At 39.5% G+C, this 19238-nt stretch overlaps 1 protein-coding gene across 11 annotated transcripts in view; it reads right to left on the bottom strand.

Annotated features, from left to right (window-relative positions):
• CSNK1G3 (casein kinase 1 gamma 3) overlaps window positions 1-5881 on the bottom strand; it is a 102128-nt gene extending 96247 nt beyond the window's left edge. For all 11 annotated transcript variants that reach the window (XM_019728019.3, XM_019728028.3, XM_019728030.3 and 8 more), the window contains exon 1: window positions 5741-5881. The gene's annotated coding sequence lies outside the window, so the exon portion shown is untranslated. The remainder of the gene's footprint in view (window positions 1-5740) is intronic.
• Window positions 5882-19238: the final 13357 nt, after the last annotated feature.

Here is a 19238-nt window from a genome sequence, read left to right as displayed (position 1 = left end):
GTAAGTTGTTAGACCAGCATGCTTTGCCACAAGCACAAGCGCCCCTGGCACACATCCAGGGTATGGCATTTCCTCTTCAAGGGACCATTTCCTACTCCAGCAGTCCCTACTCAGGTTGAGGGGATGCTGGAATTATAAAAAGGCTCCTCTCCAACCCTGATGCTATATAAAAGCTGGAAGGTAGCATATGAAATCAGATGAGGGACCGTATCAGGAAATATGTGAGAACCATAGATTGATCACGTGACTAAATATTTAAACAATCCACCCTAAGGTATGAATGACTATAGGGTCAGGAATATCAAGATTTACTTCTTTTTTAACAGAGGGTGCTATTAAATAAATCTCTAAGAAAGAGTATAAACTAGGTGATATTTTAGAAGCAGAAACTCTCTTTAATATATTTCTCTTTAATATATTTATATTAACCAACAGCTCAAGTTAGTTATAAAAGGGAATCACAAAAATATATATATACCAACATTTTATTGTAACTAAAACATAAAAACGTACATTCATAAGGCAATTTTTTAACACAAGGCCATTTAAGTATGGGTCTATGGATTATAATTCTATTTTATCTTTTTCTAAAAACCACACCCATAGTAAGTACATCACCTGTGATTCCCAATACCTGTTTCTTAAACACAGAAAGGCATCTCACTTAAAAACAATCTTATTGCAGAATCTTTTTTAGATTTTTAGGAGTTTTTCTCCTAACCATTTAAAGTTATTTCACTTATTCCTATTTCAATTATTAATTTTAGCAACTCAGGTGTTTTCAGAGTAGCCCCTGGTTCTCATATAAACGTCTTTTTGCCTTCACAGTTCACCGAATAATGTTTCATTAAACTATGTAATTACAACACCAAGTACAACTGCCATTAACAACTGGTTGAATACAAACACACGATTCTTCATAAGTACACAATAACTGGCCGGAACAAAAGTTCAAGAACCAACTACCGAGTAGTAGGATGCCATTCAGTGACGTAGCATGCGCATCAAGCAGTAAATGAATGAAGAGCATCCTTTAATTTTTTGAGTGGGTTGAGTAGAGGTGAGTTAAGTGATCCATCTGTAAAAGGCTATTCCTAAAAGTCTGCTTATTCTACCCACCAATCAACCCTGTAACAAGTCATAGTATCAGCAACTTCCGAGTTTGCTTCTATGATTCACACAGTGCCTACTATATGCCGGGCATCACACCTTGGCACTTTTTATGAATCTTATCAATCTGGATGAAGGGCATAATCGCATAGTAACTCCTTTTTTTGTTTGTTTTAAACATGTATTGTTTTGTGTGTGTGTGTGTGGTGTGTGTGTGTGTGTGTGTTGGTGTGTGTTGCTGAGTTGTTCTTGAGATGGTTACACCACCAGACACAACAATGCCCTCAGAGCTAAAGAAAGCAGTTCAACACAAATCAGTTATATCAATGTAATAAATCTGAATACAGCTAAAAGGCTGGCATTACCTCCCTAAAGAAAAAAGCATTAGAAGTTTGTGTTCAAGAAAAAGAATATCATGAGATTTCACCTAATTCCAGTGAAAACTATGAAAAATGTGGAGATGATTTGGCCATACGTGGATATAACTTAGTTATCGATTTTCATTAATTATGTGATGTGTTATTAGTACAGAAAATAACCAAAATGTGTAGCATCTTATCTGCCAAATACATAACAATGAACTTCAAGTTCATTGTTAAGAATTCTTTCTGATAAGTAAGATGATGAGCAGAGAATATAGCCAATCACTTACAATAGTTTAAGAACAAATCACTACACACTTTCCTTAGGTCCCACAATAGAAGGAAACTCAAACATTTATAGTTTCTAAATCTCAGCTTTGAGAAAGGATTTGGAAAAAACTTGGCTAACAAGCAGCCTCCACTATGTCTCTAAAACTTATCTGTGCCCACATACCTCGCTCATTCCACATTTTCTGAGTAGTTCAGAAGCTCTCCAAAGTTTCTTTATATAAATGGATAATACACACTGCATTTCTCCACATTAAGAATCCCAAGTATGGTTCTGTCCTACAGATCAGAGCAAAAGTGATACTCTAAAATAGCTTAAGTTACTAGAACCACACTGTCTCCTGCTCCTATAGAATGTCTACAATTAGAGAACTACAGATACCCCAAAACTGCTATTTCCAAAGAAATTATATCTTGAAATACCAACACCTAGACACATACTAACAACACTAATCAATACCACTAAGTGTGTAATTGCTTGAGAAAGGACAAAAAGGAAAGATGAAGATTAGAAAAACAGATCACTAGTGGTTTCAGACTTTGAAATTAAAAAAAAAAAAAAAACACCTGATTTAAATATGTACTGCGCTACTTCCAAGATCTTAAACATGTTGCTTAAACTCTGGAAGACTGTTTCCTATGGTCAAAAGCGAGGGGTTATACATACCACCTAATTCACAGAGTTGTCTGAACAGTAGCTTTTGTGGTCCCTGTAGTAGCCACTTAATAAATTGTAACAGGTATTGCTGTCATTGGGAAGTTCAAGATAACACAAATTAAGTTATAATGTAAGTCCTTTATGAAGACTAAGGGAAATAGTAAAAACCATCAAACAATCTTCCTTGTAATATGATCCTACCTGGATTTAAACACTGGTGTTGTGAGGGTGATATTTTTCTAAGCAAGCCTTTGACAATGAATAAGTCTGGGGTTAAATTATTTTAGGGTGATCTAGTATTTAAGATGACTAAAAGTCTTATACATACTTATCCAGAACTGTGGAAGTTTCTCATTTTATCACCCCCCTGTTATAGTCAATTCTCTTTGTATGTAGATTCCTTACATTTCACTTTATCCATAGCAAATCTCACCTTCAGAACATATTAACAATAATATAACTATCCAATAAACTGTTATTTTGTTTTGTTATTTAATATTTCAGCATTCCCTCCATTTAGTGTGATACATCCTTTGAAGTCCTTTGAAACTAAACAACCACCTGTTCCATTCTGGAAAAACTCTGAACCAATAAACTACACCAGAATAACGATCTAGTCCCAGCATGGGGAGGGTTTACAGAGGGGACACAGAAAAGTACATGGAGAGACTTCCATTTATTACTGAATCACATTTTTACAGTCTGCATTTATTTAACGTACCAGATTACCAGACACACCCATGTACAAATGCAAGCAAAGAAACATGACAAAGCCATGTATGAGCTCTTTCAGATTTTATGCTTTCCTGCTTTCTTCCATCAGCACGAATGATAGCAAGGTAACTATTCTAATTTATTTCCTTCAACTTACTATCCTTATTTGCCTACCGACTCCCTATCAGCATCGAATCTATACACTTAGACCTTTATACCTCAAACTGACTCATTTTTAAATACAAGACATTCTGGACTTCCCTAGCCTGATCTCCACCTACTTGCATAGCTTCCTGTCCCACTAAGACCTCCTGGCACAGCAGCCTTATGTCCAGTTCAACAGGCCCCATAATACCCAACCCACATGCCTGTGCTGAGGTTGTTCTCTTCACCTAGAAAGCTACCCACCCCACACACCCCCAACCCCCCCACACACAGCCCATTTTGCCCATCAAAATATTTTAAGGCCCAAATGGAGTGTTACCAGCTCAAAACTCATTCATAATTCCCCAGTCAAAAATTAGTTACACACACACACACACACACACACACACACACACACACAGCATGCTTCCATGCATCTCTAATAAAGCCCACAAGGAGTGTTATGTTGCAATTATTTCTGTGCAAGTCTACTTTTCCCTTGAAGGGAGCTACTGAGTCTCACTACCCACTCTTCCATCCTCACCACTAAGTAAAGGTCTCTTGCACATTATAAGGGTCCGAGTTGAATTAAATTATCCTTGATTCTAATTCCAGTCCTTTTATTTGAAGGAATAAATGACTGTCATGTTTTGAAGATTTTGTTGATAGTTAATGCAAATCTAATGATGAAAATGTCAATAATTACATAATGCATTAATTTTTAAGTTGATGAATGCAGAAGAGGTCAATGAGCACAATAAATCATCAGCAAAGATAATCATTTTCCAAGATCTCCCCCCAAAATCTCATACATATCAATATTAAAATTAATCTTTTCTGTCCCACATTCTAATAAGAACTACTTATAGCTGATGCATACCCAGAAATGCAAGGTCCCTGAAAGCAAAAGTGCCTATACACTCTGCTAAGAATCTATGTCAAAACCACACAATTTATTTGCTAACATCTTTCTCCCAATGCCCAGATAGTTTTCATCTTTTGCGCAACTATAAATGCTTATATATAAAATATGAAGATAATTTATCTTAGCTCAGAATACAGTTGAAGCAAATTTGGGGAATAATAAAATACACTAAGCACATCTCTCCACCCCTTTTTCCCCCAAAAAAGCTATGAAAAATGTCACAAACCCAATCCGATTTTTGGTGGAAAGTGTTTTCTTAAACTGGCCTCGCATCTTTTTAATTCTAAATCATCCTTGTTATAATTTTTGTGATTTTCTTCCACAATTTACTTATTTAAAGGGAAAGCACACATTCTTCAAAAATATATACGTGGCTTTAAACATTATTTTTAATTTTAAAAAGTATTCCAACTTAGATATAGTTCAATCTCTTTTACCATCTGTGGGCAAATGTCATTCATACCATAAGAAGTAATTGCAAAAGTAAAAGAAATAAATACTGACTTATTTTCTAACTTATTAAAAAATCAGAAGGTTTTCAATTTTCCAATTCAAGTCGATGTTCTGAAACAAAAGGTTAAAATGGGGTCAATTACTGACCAGCCTTGGTACTCGTTACAACAGAGTTAAAACTAATTCATACAGTGTAGCAACAGTAGCCATCTCCCACACAGACACACTCTCCCACCCATTAACTTTTCCTCCTTCCCTGGGAGAACTGGAATGATCATAACACAGGCCTAACTCCCCCACCCCACGAGAACACACACCTTTCCATCACCACCGCGCAGCAAAAATATGTGGGGGCTGTGGACCCAGAGAACCGACGCTTCTGGATATTACTTCCCCTGCATGTGGGATAAACAAACAAACCAGCACCCTAACAGTAACCATCAAATTTTGTTACCTCAACTAATGCCTCGGTTAAGTTTCGAGCTAAGTCAGAAGCTCTGTCAAATAGGTAAATCCCCGCCCCCCCTCCCCCGCCTTAAACACCCCAACGGGAAGTTTACCCCTGAAATGAATGCTGGCCCCTGACACCTTCTTCCAGAAGTCCAGCACCGTCCTCCCTCCTGCCCAGAACCCCGACTCCGAAGGTAATTGTCTGGACACCATCAAGGAGCGCTGGGGACTGCACTCCCGACTTCAAACCCCTCCCCAAAGAAGCCCCTGCTTTTTCCCAGCTCGCCCACCTCCCTCCCGTCCCCACTCGCGCGGCACCACTCGGGCAACTTCTGCAGCCAGCCCGGCCCGCAGCCCGCGGCCCCCTCCCTGCCCACCGAGCCCTCGGCGAACCTCAGCCCCGGCCGCGGCCCCCTCCCGCCCGCGCCGCCGCGCCACCCGCCCGGGTCCTCGCCCACTCTCCCCGGAGGCCCCCGCCCGCGGCGCCGCCCCCGCCGCATCCCACCCCACTCAGCGCCGGACCCCAGCCACCCCAGCCCACCCAGCCCCACCCGGGAAGGAGGGAGCCGCGGCCACCCAAAGGCTGCCGCCGGGCCGGGGCCGGCCGGCCGGACGCCAAAGCGGAGGGGGCTTTACCTCAGAGGCGCGGCCGCGAGCAGCTGGGTCGGTCCCGGACGCGGGCGGCGCCCCCCCCGGTCGGTCAGTCAGCGGCGGCGGCGGCAGCGGCGGCGGCACATCACACCCGCCGGCGGCCGGAGAAGGAAAGCGAGCCACGCAGGGAGGGAGCGAGCGAGGTAGGGGGAAGGAACGAGCGAGGGAGGTAACGCAGCTCGGCTCGGACTCAGTCCCTGCACTGCTGCCGGTGGCTCCTATCGCCGCCTCTGGCCGAAGAGTCGCCGCCCGGGCCGCTGCTGTCGCCACCGATGCAGCCGGGAATGAATGCACAGCGGTGCCTCGCTTATCCGGAGGTCAAACATCCTACTGCCTCGGGCATCCGGATCGACGCTGGACCCGGAAGTGAACACATGGAAAAAAAATAAAAAAAGGAAAGCGTCTCGGTAGCGGCGGCGGCCCCCACGCTGCCCGCATCAGCGAAGAGAGCCGAGAGAAGCCGAAGGTTACACCGACTTACGCGGATTGGTCGGCTCGCCGACCGGAAGAAAGGCAGCACGCTCATTGGCTGGCAAGGCCTATAAAGACCAAGCCATTCTTTCCTCCTCACTTCCTTACGGGTGGTGCGTGGGGGAGGACGTAGAGTAAATGTGGATACGGTTATGTTTCTCCGAGTGAGGCCTTGGGAGGAGAGGCTTGGCGAGGTCTGTGGAGGGGACTGGAAGAAAACGCTCACATGGTTCAAAAGAGCTACTAAAAATTCCGCCGCTTGAGTAAGCAAAGAGCCTGAGGGCGCCATTGTGCCGAGGCTCTCCCGAGTGTGCCCAGCACAGCCCAGGTGCCCAAGAATTTTAGGGTCGGTCTAAGGGAATGACATCACTGGCTCGGATTCGCCCACTTTTTTGTAACGCCAGTGCTGTATCGGGTTCAGCGGTTCCACTTGTGAGTTCAGATAATCCTCTGAACTATATAATGTGGTAGCTATTATCTCAGATGTTCAAATGAACCTCCTGGCGCTCCAAGAGGCCAAACATCACCCAAGTCGTCAGGTTGTAGAACACAAATTGGAACCGATGTTTTCTGACTCCACTTTCGGATCCTTTCCGATCACGTACTAGGAAAGGCAGAAGATTGCATTCTTCCTCTCACTTGCAGTTGGTTAATTGGGATGAAGATACGTCACTTTGGAAATCTCTGTAGACATCGATCCACCATGAAAACATTGTAGAGGACTCTGAAACTTTATTTAAAAATTGTTATTAATATTATGTCTAAAATCCGTTCAAAAGTCAGGCATTAAGATTTGCATGAAGAAAAACCGTAGCCTGGTGCTATGTTGAAAGATTTATTTATCAAACTTTTTTTATATTTTTGTTAACGCTCAATCAAAAAACTTGATGTCTCACACACACACACTTTAAGAGTCTCCAATGAAACAGAAACAAATACACTTCAAAATAATTGAGGATTTATCTCATTTTCCCTCCCTGCCTTACCAGACTGTTAATCGGGTTAATGTGTAACTTCAGAGGGCTGGTTAGTATGGAAAGATGCTGTTTTTGTTTTTGTTGTGCAGCATTGCCTTTTTTTACCTCTCTCTTCACACTCTTTCCCAAACTGGAGGTTAACAAGTGATTGGTATCACCAGTCTTAGAAGAGCTGTGATAGATAATAAGAGCACTGCTTCTGTGTTTATCACACCACCATCCTTCTGTTAGAGACTCAAAAGCAAGTAAGATGTATGCATCCTCAGGCTTAGGAATAATTTACCTAAGCAAATGACATCTCGAAGTTTTGATCTATCCCAGGACCCAATACTATACAACAAAGTTAATCGTGTCTCACTAAATGGAGAAATGTCTGCAATACAGGAAACTCGAAATATTGCCATCAGCAATCAACAAACCATTTTATACGGTTTGCCTCAAAAAACTGTTTAGATGAAGAACACCTACCCACCCCTCAAAGTTCTGATAAATGTTTAAGAAATACACGGATATAAATATATGGTCAAATCACATTTTTAAACTAGATGTGGTTTGGAATAAATATTTACATTTTGAACACTGTAGTAAAGATTGTTTTTTTGTTAAAATTTGGCCTGGAAGCTCCTATAGATTAAAACTGGCAATTAACCTAGGTAGGAAGCCAATGAAATTTTCATACCATTCTATTAACTTGTAAGAAAAAATTGGCAATATCAAAACAGCATACATCACTGAAGGAAAAATCAAACTACAAGTCATCTCAACCGAAACTCTTTGTTTTGTAGCATGTCTCAATATAAGCAGACAGATCATAATTTTCCATCTGCTTTATTATTTATCAGTTACAGTTAAGTTTTTGTGTCACCCCATGTTTCCTAGCTCTGGCACTCTTCAGATATTTATATTCTATTAATACTTGTCATGTTTTCCAAAGCAGTGTCATATTTTTTATTACCCGGAACTATTCTGTTGAATTTATATCTCTAGATGTAAGTAAATATTTGTTCTACCATTTAGGCATGCAAGAACTATAATGATTACTGTTTTTTTTAAAAAAAGATAAAGAGGAACAAACTTTCCCATCTATTTCTATTAAAATGAGGGGGGACGGTTACTTCAAAATGATTTCGGTCTAAGGCTATCATGAATTTCTTAGGAAAAAACAGAATTTATGAAGTGGAAGTTTGAGGAGAAGAGAAAAAGAAAGCAAAATTTCTGGGTGCCTTTGATTTCACATCTGAGGTAGTGTAAGTGTTCCCATATCTCCCTTACATCTCTTGATTCTTTACTTCTGTTACTATTTCTCTTCCTCTCACTGCTTTCCACACTCACCTTGGCTACCTAGCCCCCCCAAGATGCGTGCGCACACACGCACACACGCACAGTGGAGAGAACAGGATTAAGACCTTCAATTAGAATTGTAAACAGGAAAAATATGTCCTTCTTTCTCTCACTTGAAGTCTTACTGCTTACAGAAAAGGGAAAATGGCCAGCTTTACTTTCCACAAAATATACCTACCGTTCTCTCTCACACAAAGTACTTACAAGACATGAAAAAAAAAGCCTTTTGTTAAAAGAGGAAAATGATAAGTTCAAGTTTCCAGTGTACCATTGAAGATTATGAGAGCGCTAACACATAGATTTGTGCTATAATCATTTTCTCACCCTACCCCTCGTACATACTATGAAAATACTCTCCTTGTTTTGCATAAATTGATCAAGAAATACCCACCAAATACAAATAAACACCAAAGATTAATCTAGCACTCTACTTTGGTGCAGTGTATCTACTATGTGGCCAATCCAGCTAAGTTAAATACAGATAGATGTTTCCCAATTAACACTATAATAACATTTGTATACACTCTGGTTTCTGTTATTCCATCTGATCCTAACAACATCCCTGTGAAGTAATATAGCAGCTATTACTATTTTTCCCTTGTTAGGAATAAGGAATGATGGTCTCAATGAGGTTAATTGACTTGACCAAGATGATGTGATAAGTGATAACTTGTTAAATATACAATACAAACTTATGAGATTAGGAAAGATAAAGATTTTCTTCTTCCAAATATTTTGTGTTTAACCCTAATGGTAAACCTAGCATAGTGATTTACTGGTTGATGTAGGGTAAGGCCTGAGGCATTATCAAGCTATTTTTCTTTTTCAATATTATCCTTAAAGTAAACTACCTAGAACAAAGATGTGATTAAGAAAAAGTAAATGGTGAAGTAGAACAGGAAGAATGCAAACAAACACATTGTGACAGCATCCAGAGCCGGGGAGCAGAACAATGTATTTTACTCACACCAGGAAAATAACCTCTTCCCCAGTCAGGTCAGTAGTCAAGGGAAAGGAAAGGAAGGAATCTGGGAGAAAACCAGTCAAAATGCAGCTACATCAGGTTTTCGGGAAGCTGTCACTTAGCAAACTTTCCTTCACATTGTTATGAGTAGAGCTAACGAGCTGAGACACTGGTTTATACATTTCTGGAAGGATGATTTTAAGTATTTTATAGATGGAAAAAAATGAAAGTACAAGAATCACAAAACTTTTCTGAGAAGCTTTATTGTATTTAATATTAATAATCGAGTAATATTGAATAAAATCGTATCTGTAAGACTCCTTGGCTTAGCTCAGGCTGACATAACAACATATCATAGCCTGGCTTAAACAACAGAAATTTGTGTTTGTTGTGGTTCTGGAGGCTGGAAGACTGAGATCAGGGTGCTAACTATGGTCAGTTTTAGTGAGACTTCACTTCCTGACTCTTGGATGGCCAGATGCCTTCTCACTGTGTGCTCATAATGGCCTTTACTTAATGCATGCAATCCCTTCTTAAAAGGGCACTAATTTCATCTTGAGGGCCCCACCATTGTGACCTCATTTAAACCTAATTATATCCAAAAGGCCTCATCTCTAAATAGCATCACATAGGGGTTAGGATGTTATATGAATTTGGGGGACACAATTCAGTCCATAGCACTCTTCAAAGGAATACTTTCTCTGTAGAGAGTATATCATTTGTAAATAAAAGAGATGGTAAAGGTTAGACAGGATGTCAATAAGGAAAAACAACTCTAGTCAACATAATATTAAAGACTCATAGAGGAAAGGAATACATTCTTAAGAGATAGAGCTTCCATAAAGAAAATTGTCTATAGAGGAAAGCTATAAACACCATGAAAAGTGCAAAGTTGTCTTGCCAAAAAGAGTGGCTAAATCTCTAGCTAGACAATTTAATTTTTGTTTTATTTCCATTAGCAGGCCTGAATTTGGGCAGCTGTTAAGCAAGTTTGGCTATCTGAAGAATGCTATTTTGTGATAAACGCAAGAGTTAACTAAAGCTATACTTTTTTGGAATAGTTTCAAGAACAGCTTGAATTCTGAGTAATAAATGGATCTAAAGTTTAAAGATGGTCGTAATGATCGGTCCCTACTCCATTTTCCCTCCCCTGGTCTTCTTTTGATCCTACAGTTATATTTCCCAGGAGCCCATCCCAGCTCATGAGCCAAATCTGATCAAGACAGCATGTTTCATCAACTCCCACCCATCGGAATCCTGCAGTCCTCTGGCTGTAGATGAAGAGTGCCAAGTAAGAGCTCTGGATTAGATGGTAGATTTGCCACCCCCCTGTTATCTCTATGGTTTCCCAGTCTACAGCAATGTACTTCTCCTTTGGTTTTCTTTTCTAATGGACACTGTAGCCTCTTCCAGAACCCCATTCAATGTGGAAAAGTAATAAGTTTGGTTTACAAAATTGTTCACGAGTCCCAGTTTCTGACTAGACCCTAGGCCCCTAACTAGGCTTACTAGATTACTATATTCTAGACAGGCCCACATTGGTGCTCAAATTTGTCTAAGCTACATCTGAATTGTGCCCTTTGGTCATTGAACAGAGGACTGCCTTGTTGGGGTCATCATCTGTGCCTAATTATGTTTCTTTAGTCTTTGTCATACTTGGTTATGCTTGGTCTTAACTTCATCCCTCTTTTCAGCGACCAGTACTGCTAAATTCCTGGTATGTCTTCATTCTCCCACCTGTACCTATTATGATATTGATGTCATACCAGACTGAACAAGATCACAAGGTCAACAGAAGTTAAAATTGATGCAGGAGGATACCTTAGATAGAACTCTCACTTCCATTTACTTCTCATTCTCGTTTTCCTATAATTAGGATTATACCACTTTTGAGTTTCCTACTGTTTTCCATCCTTGCACAATTTAAGTAGTCTGAATCTCAGTTGGCTGTAAAATGAATCAGTGATACCTTCATCATATCAATGTCAGGAAGATTAAATGCAATGGTATGTCTTTAATGTACTTACCACAGTGTCCGGCATATAGTAAGCACTAAATATATGTTCATTGTTAGCTACCATGTGACCTCTAGGAACCTGCATTTTCTGATCCAACATGAATGATAATCAAAAGTTGAAAATATTAGGTCCCAAGCTTTTCCTTAGCTTTAAAAGTCCAAGACTTATTGAACTGGATTTGTGATCCTGAAGCAAAATATTATTTAAATTTGCTCCAGGCTGTTTTTCTTGATTTTACCATGTGTATTTGGACATTATGGTGTATTGGCTATGTAGCATCTGTTTACCCTTCCCTAATAGCGCCCAGATTCCCTTTTGATGAATTTTCTCCATCTCACTGTATTCTGTGACCAGGGACTCTGCTTTCCTGTAGGTGTGGTAGGAGATGGGGGAGGACTAGTGGGGAACACACTGCCAAAACAACGCCAAATGGATGCTCCCTCCCTAGATTTGAATCTTGAGCAGAGGGACATGCAATCTAAACACAGTAGGAATGGCCTTCCACCCCAAGAGCAGCACCCTGACCACAAGTTCTGCCACAGGACACTGACGGTGATCCTACTTCTCTGGGTATGGAGCATTTTGGATTCTGCCCAAACCAGTACCTCCAGCTTCCTGCCAGCTCTGTGAGACCCCACCCCCACCCCCACCAATTGCCTCTTGCCAGGTTCTGTTTTGCTTGCATTACCCACAGAAATTTTCTATTGTTTGCAACGGAAGAATCCTGATCATTTTCACTCCTGGCTTTTGGTTCAACTCACTACTATCTGTCCTGCTTGTATCCTTTCTTGTGTGGCTTGGCTCTGCGTCCATGTGAACACTTGAATTCCAAACTGTAGTTCAGTACAGTTTCACTTATTTGGCTTCACTCTAATATAATCTCTGTCTCCCTGTTGTTGTGAGGCTCCCTGGCTTCAGGCTTCTGTTCTCCTAATTGACAAAGCTGGCCACACCCTGCCAAAGCTTTGTATTTCAGTGCAGCTGCTCTCAGTCGCCAGGCAGCCCTACCTCGGCTTCTAGCTGAAACCCTGCCAGTTGCAGACCTAACCCTTTGGACTGTGACTTAATGCTTTGTGTTCTGCCAGCTTGGGTGACCTGATCTAACTGAGAAGAAACCTCAACCAATTGCCAATACTTGCTGCTTTCTAGAACTGTTACTCTGATACAGAGTAGTATACGTCCATCAATTTATAGTCATGATAATACAAGCCAATATTGTCTGGTATCTCATTTCCTTTCTATACATTACCTGTGCTCTTCTGATCTTAATGACTCATATCAGCAAACAGAAATCAACTTGGTCCCTTTACAATGGAATAAATTCTGTATTCTAAAGTTACTATAGCTATTTGAGTACTTAGCGATGGGTTAGCAGTTGTTTTTGCAAGCTGCTTAAGCAATTTAGTCCTTGTCGGGAATATTAAAATCTAGTTGTGCAGTGTTTGGGTTACAAACCAAAGCCGCAGTCCTCAACTTCCTCCTGCATGCCTTTAAAACAGACATTAACACCTCACTGGAAATCTACCAGTGCTGATAAACAGGCTGCTGAGTCCTGATCAAGGCTGCAAACAAGAAAATAGATGCTGGCTTCAGACTTCATTTCCAGATATCAGAAAACCCAATTGTATGCGATTGTTATAATAAATATTAATTTGTATTATTATTAAACTCAGTAGACTCAAACATTTTCCAAAGTATAAAAATAATTATCTAGCAGATTTGGGGATGAAGATTGGTAAATCGAGGGAAAGAATGATGATGTCATGCTGCACATATACAATGATTTTTTAAAAGATTGTAATTCTAGGGGCAGCTGGTTAGCTCAGTTGGTTAGAGCATGATGCTGGTACCACCAGGGTTGCTGGTTCGATTCCCACATGGGCCAATATGAGCTGTGCCCTCCACAACTAGATTGAAACAATTACTTGACTTGGAGCTGATGGGTCCTAGAAAAACACAAAATAAAAAAATAAAAACTTTTTAATCATAATTCTAAGTGATTTTAAAATATAGTAATTTGTATATTCCTGAAGGGATATATCCTATGGATAAAATGCAAAAAAAAAATTCTTTTTGTTTTTCAGTAATCATCATTTAGTGGTAGTGCTGATGTTATTTTTCTGAGACTGCTATATGTATAATGCGGGATAAAGCAAAATGAGTAATTATGGTTTGTTCTCATTCTGTCATCCCGGATGTTGCTACACATGGAAAAAAAAAAAAGACCAACTAAATGACCTATAATCTTGAATTTGAATTGGAAATATCATCATGAACTCACAGGTATTATATATATATATATATATATATATATATATATATATATATATATATATATATATATATTTCTCAGCTTAGTCTACAGAAAAGGACCAGAAACAAGCTCAATTCAGTTGCAACCTTTATCCCCCCCCCCCCCCACTTTGCATATAACAAAGTCTTTGGAAGAAAGACAAGCCGAAAATGGCACAATAGTTTGCTATTGCTGCTGTAACAAATTACTGCAAATGTGGTGGCTTAAAACAACACAAATTTATTATCTCCCAGGTCTGGAAATCAGAAGCCCAAAATAGTTCTCATTGAGCTAAAATCTCAGCATTGGCAGGGCTCTGTTCCTTCTGGAGGCTTTAGTGGAGAATTCATTTCTTTGTGTTTTCCATATTCCAAAGGCTTCCTGTATTCTGTCTCATGGCCCCTTTCCACCTTCAAAGCCAGCATCACACACTGATTTCTGCTCCTGTTTTCATATTTCCTCTGCGTTTCTCACCCTCCTGCCTTCCACTTTCGTTTGTACGAACTCCTGTGATTGCATTGAGTCTATGGGTATAATCCAGGATAATCTCCCTGTCTCAAAATCCTCAATCTTAATGCAAAGCCCTTTTTTGCTATATAAGATAATATAGTCACAGGTTCTGAGGATTAGGGTGTGGACATCTTTGGGGGGATCATTATTCTGCTTATGGCAGGTACCAAGTCAAATAGAAGAGTTTGAGTTTTTTAAAAAGGGGGTAGAGCCTAATCTTAGTTGCTGAGATAAAGACCCAATACTTAGAAATGTCACTCTGAGAATAATTTCATTAGTGTTCCCTACAAGCCTTACATAATAGTAAATGGAATAGAGTGAAACTAATAGCTACTGAATGCCTAAATAAGGGATGTCAAGTACTTTCTAGAAAACATCTTTTTTTAAATTATCATAGCTAGGTATGATTTTTTTTTGTTTTGTTTTCCTTTTCTTAGATGAAGAAAGAAAGACTCGGAGAGAGTTCAAGCAACGTGTTCAGGTCACTCAGCTAGTAAATGGCAGAGCTAGGGTTTGAATACAGATACGTGTGACTTCAGAGTCCGTGTATTTATGCTACTTTTCATGATGTAGCAGAAGAGGTGAGTAGGAGGCCCTGGCACAAGCAATCAGACTGGAGGGATTACTTCCTGCTACAGTGCTACTCCCCAGATTGAACCACTGTACGCAATGGAAGAAAGGAGGAGGGAAAAGAGAAGAGAAGGAGAAAGAAAGGGGAAGAGAGGCATCCTAAATTAGTGATTTATACCAAACTGAGCAGAGCAACTGGAAGTATGTATATGGAAGCCAGATGGAGAAGGACAGGCTGACAGAAAACTTCAAAACCTTTTTTCTAAGCACAGCTTCAAGGACTATAGCACTTACAGGAAGTAGCGCAAATCAGGGGATCACTATGGTCTGTAATCAAATACTTTTAATGGATCTAAGGTTTATTCCAAAGGTCAAGTCCCAAAGAATGAGAGGTACTTTAAACCAAAGAACCAATATTTATTTGTGTACAATTGTTTTAGTTTTATATATTGGTCTTTGCAGCCACATATGTATGTAAATAGTTATTGATGATTGTTTTTAGTAAACATTCTCCAGCTTTTAACTGCTTTCTATTCTGTATACCAGGTACTCTTCTCAACTAGTTTGTCCTTGAGGACTCAATGGGAAGTTGCAGTGTTTGGAATTAGATATATGTGTTCTAACCTGTTCTGTTCAAGCTTAGCTTTGATAAAAGAATCTCAATTTAATTAATAAGTCTTCCATTCATTAATATGAGAGGTGTTTCTTTGAGAATAACTTTAAACAACCTTGTCATGTAATACTTCCAAACATTCGTTTAAATATATTTTGCAGGATTTTCTAAAAAATACGCAAATTTCTACAGATACTCTTAGATTTATCTTTGGATTTAATCAGATATATCTGGCCCGCATTATTTTGTATCTTCTTCACCCCTCCCCAAAATATACCTTCATAGACTTGTTTTACCAAAATGTTCCTTTCTGTTATGACATTGCTCTCATTGAGAGAAATTGTAAACAACAGCCCCATGAAACTTAGTAATTACTGTAGGCATATTTCTAAGGATGATATATACTACATCACATCATACTTTCTAGTACAAGGACCCAAGAAACACATTTAAGATCCAATACCAGAAAGGACCTATGCTTCTTTTAAACAGCTGATTTGTTTTCATTTTACAGATGTCATAAATCACTTAACTGCTATATTTACTTCTGGTGCCGATTTCTAAGAAACCTAGAGCCAACTCTGTAGCCCATCCCTAGGTAGTCCATGCACATTATGACACGCATTTTGGTGCACTGACACTGGTAAAATCTTGTTTCATAGATTCTTATTTCCCCCCTTTTATTTTTATTTGTTATGCTATGAGTATTTTTGTAAATTGGCTTGATTCCTTTGATAATAGAGTATAGGAAATATGTGAAAAATTTTTGTGTTTGTCTATTTACTTAGCACATTTCGTGAAAGTTTGGAGAGTATATTTGGGTTAGTCTGACCTGACTGTAGCACTCCTGAATTTCACACTAGGGTTTGGGTTCCTGAGGAGCATTTCAAGGAGACATGCATTCATCTACTGAAGTAGCCAAAATTCAGGTACAAGGAGACCCATGTGATCATCAATCAGGAGAAATGTGCTATTAAATTAAGCTATTTTGCTCAGAGAAAACAAATTGTATTTTCAAATATAAGCCCAAGTTGGAAAGAAGCAAGGGCATGCAATCGTTTGTATATGAAGCTGCCTTTCACATGGGCACTTTATATCTATGTTGCTCCAAAATGTGTAATAAACAGGGTCTTATTTATTTAACCATGATTATTTTAATTTATTTATTAACCATGATTCTCCCAAACAATATCAACTGCACTGGTGCTAGTAATTAACAAAAATTACAAGTACCAAAAAACTGTCAACTCATTACACACTGAGTATATACAATACAATAATACAATAGTAAAATACAATAATAATAGCAATTCAATAAAGAACATTTATTGAATGCCTAATATATACCAAGCACTTATCTCATTTAATTTGAGAACCCCAGTAAGTAGGTACTTTTGAAATCCATTTTACAAATTTGAAATGTAAAGGAAAGCCACTGGAGGATTTAAGTACTAGCAGTTTGACAATCTGATTTACATCTGACGATCTCCCTGGCTGCTGTGAAGAGATTAGACTATGAGGGCAGCAGGTTCGGGTGTAATAGGCATGTGCACGTGGTGGCTAGGAACAGGGAGGTAGTGATGGAGGTGCTGAGAGGTGTTAGATTCAGAATAGATGTGTGTGTGTGTGTGTGTGTGTGTGTGTGTGTGTGTGCTCGCGTGTTGGCATACCATTTTTCTTTCTCAAAGCCAACAGCATTTTAGTAGGCTAAATGAAGGCTATCAAATGTCAAATGGTCAGACTTTGCAGTTCCCCTCTCATTCTAGTCCATACTGAGGGTGAAACCAGGACTTCTTTTTCTGATGATTTGATGCTGCCCACCTAAGGCTGCCTTCCAACGAAGGGGTGTGATTTAGTTGTGGGGAAAGTGGGAGAAAAGTACCACCTTCCTTATTCTGTTCCCGTTTGGTGAATGTCACGTCAGTTCTCCTTTGAGCAGATTGTCATACCCACTGTGCTGAAGTGCACGGGGAACAGATGTTAGGGAGCCCAAAACTTGGAAGTAAATTAGGATCCTCAGATGTCTTAGCTAGTCCCCTTCGATATGCCTTCCACCATTTAATGCAGAGTTTTCATACATAAAGCACACAAAGCAGTAGGGATTCTAACAGCCTGGAAAGTCTAAGATAAAAATGTGGGAATCAGTTTAAATCTTTGTCAGGTCTCAAGCCTAAGGAATGGGTCTAAAATAAATTTACTGTGGGTTACCAAGTCTGTGCTCCTGAAGAACAAAATGTTTCAAAACGTTTTATATAATGACATAGACAGTCCCACCAAAGTTCTAATTCTTACCCTCTTCTTCTTGCTTCAGTCATGTTTTCTCCCTTTATGATCTCTTCATTGTGGTCTCACTAATATGAGTTCCCCATATGTCTCTCTACTGTTTGCAAATAGATTGTATGTTTTAGGATTCTCTAATGTGGCATGAGATTGCCACTGTAGAGTTGGGCTTGCCTGACCAGGATCCAGAATGGGGTGGGGCAGTCATAAAGGGTGTCATTATAAGTTTGTAACTATCTACATTCTAAAAGTGTGTGTAAAATAATATGTCTTTAACTAAAATATGGTATACATAACATGTGTTATATAGTGTATATAATATGTATGCATATAAAATATAAGTATGTCTATGTATATAACATATAATAGAAGATTGGTAGTTGTTTTATTGTGGAGTATAGTTGTTTTGTATGTTATCTCACCACCACCACCCCACCACACACACACACACACACACACACACACACACACTCACGCACACACTTTTGGTGACATTCACTCTATGTCGCCTCATACGAGCAAACAAATTCAATCACTTTAACTTTTAAAAACCTGCTGGACCCAGGTCCTTTACAGAATAAAGTTTTGTTCATCTCTGGTGAAGTAAATGAACTTTTTCACCTTCCATTCCATCTCTCTTTTCAAACTGTAGGTTCCCAGATCACTTTGAAGCAGACACTGAAGAATCTCCTGTGCTCTTCGATTGAAGTATGATGCTGGACTTGGTAAAGGTACTGGAAGTAAAGCACAGAAAGCAAAGGTACCTCTGTCTTCGGAGGCTAAATCAGAGCTAAGTGTTCTGAAACTAATTCTACTTTAATCCTGTCTCTAAAACCTGAGCTAATTCCAAGATCATTCTTCAGTTCAAATCATCCTCACTGTGGGTCTCTATCCTGTATTAGAACGGAGTCCCTAGAATAATTTTTCCCTGATCTCTTTACTTGCCTGTCCCATTCCCCAAACCAACCCACCCCCACACCCACACAAACCACCCAAAAAACTAGAATGATATGAATTGCTAAGGTGACCCTTGAATAAAGTTAGCTCTCTAACTACTTTCAAGGTTAGGAGTAGGTGCACCTTCCTGCAATTGCTCATTTCTAGACATCATCCTCCCTATCTCATTCTCCAGATCTTATAATACTTTCTTTAAAAAGAAAAAAAAAAGTCTTCATTAAATTACCCGTGGAAATACCTAGAGTGGTTTCTATTCTCCCGACTGAGTACTGACCAGTAGAGGTCTAAAGCAGTGCTGGAGGAATGCAACTCCCTGGGGCTAACCTGACATTCAAAAGTGACTCCATTGTTTTTTGTTTTTAATTGGGAGCATGGCCTTTTTTTGATATTATAGTTTCTCCTTCTGAACAATTTACTACTTACATACCGGGTGCCATCTTACTGTTTCCTGGTTACTTGGGACAACTTCAGCCATTGCTGAAGCAGCAG

Source organism: Rhinolophus sinicus, chromosome 3, assembly GCF_057876585.1.
Source record: "Rhinolophus sinicus isolate RSI-liver-muscle chromosome 3, RSI-T2T, whole genome shotgun sequence".
NCBI lineage: Eukaryota > Metazoa > Chordata > Mammalia > Chiroptera > Rhinolophidae > Rhinolophus > Rhinolophus sinicus.
Note: the sequence above shows the minus strand (reverse complement) of the source record. Positions and strands in the feature narration are given on the sequence as shown.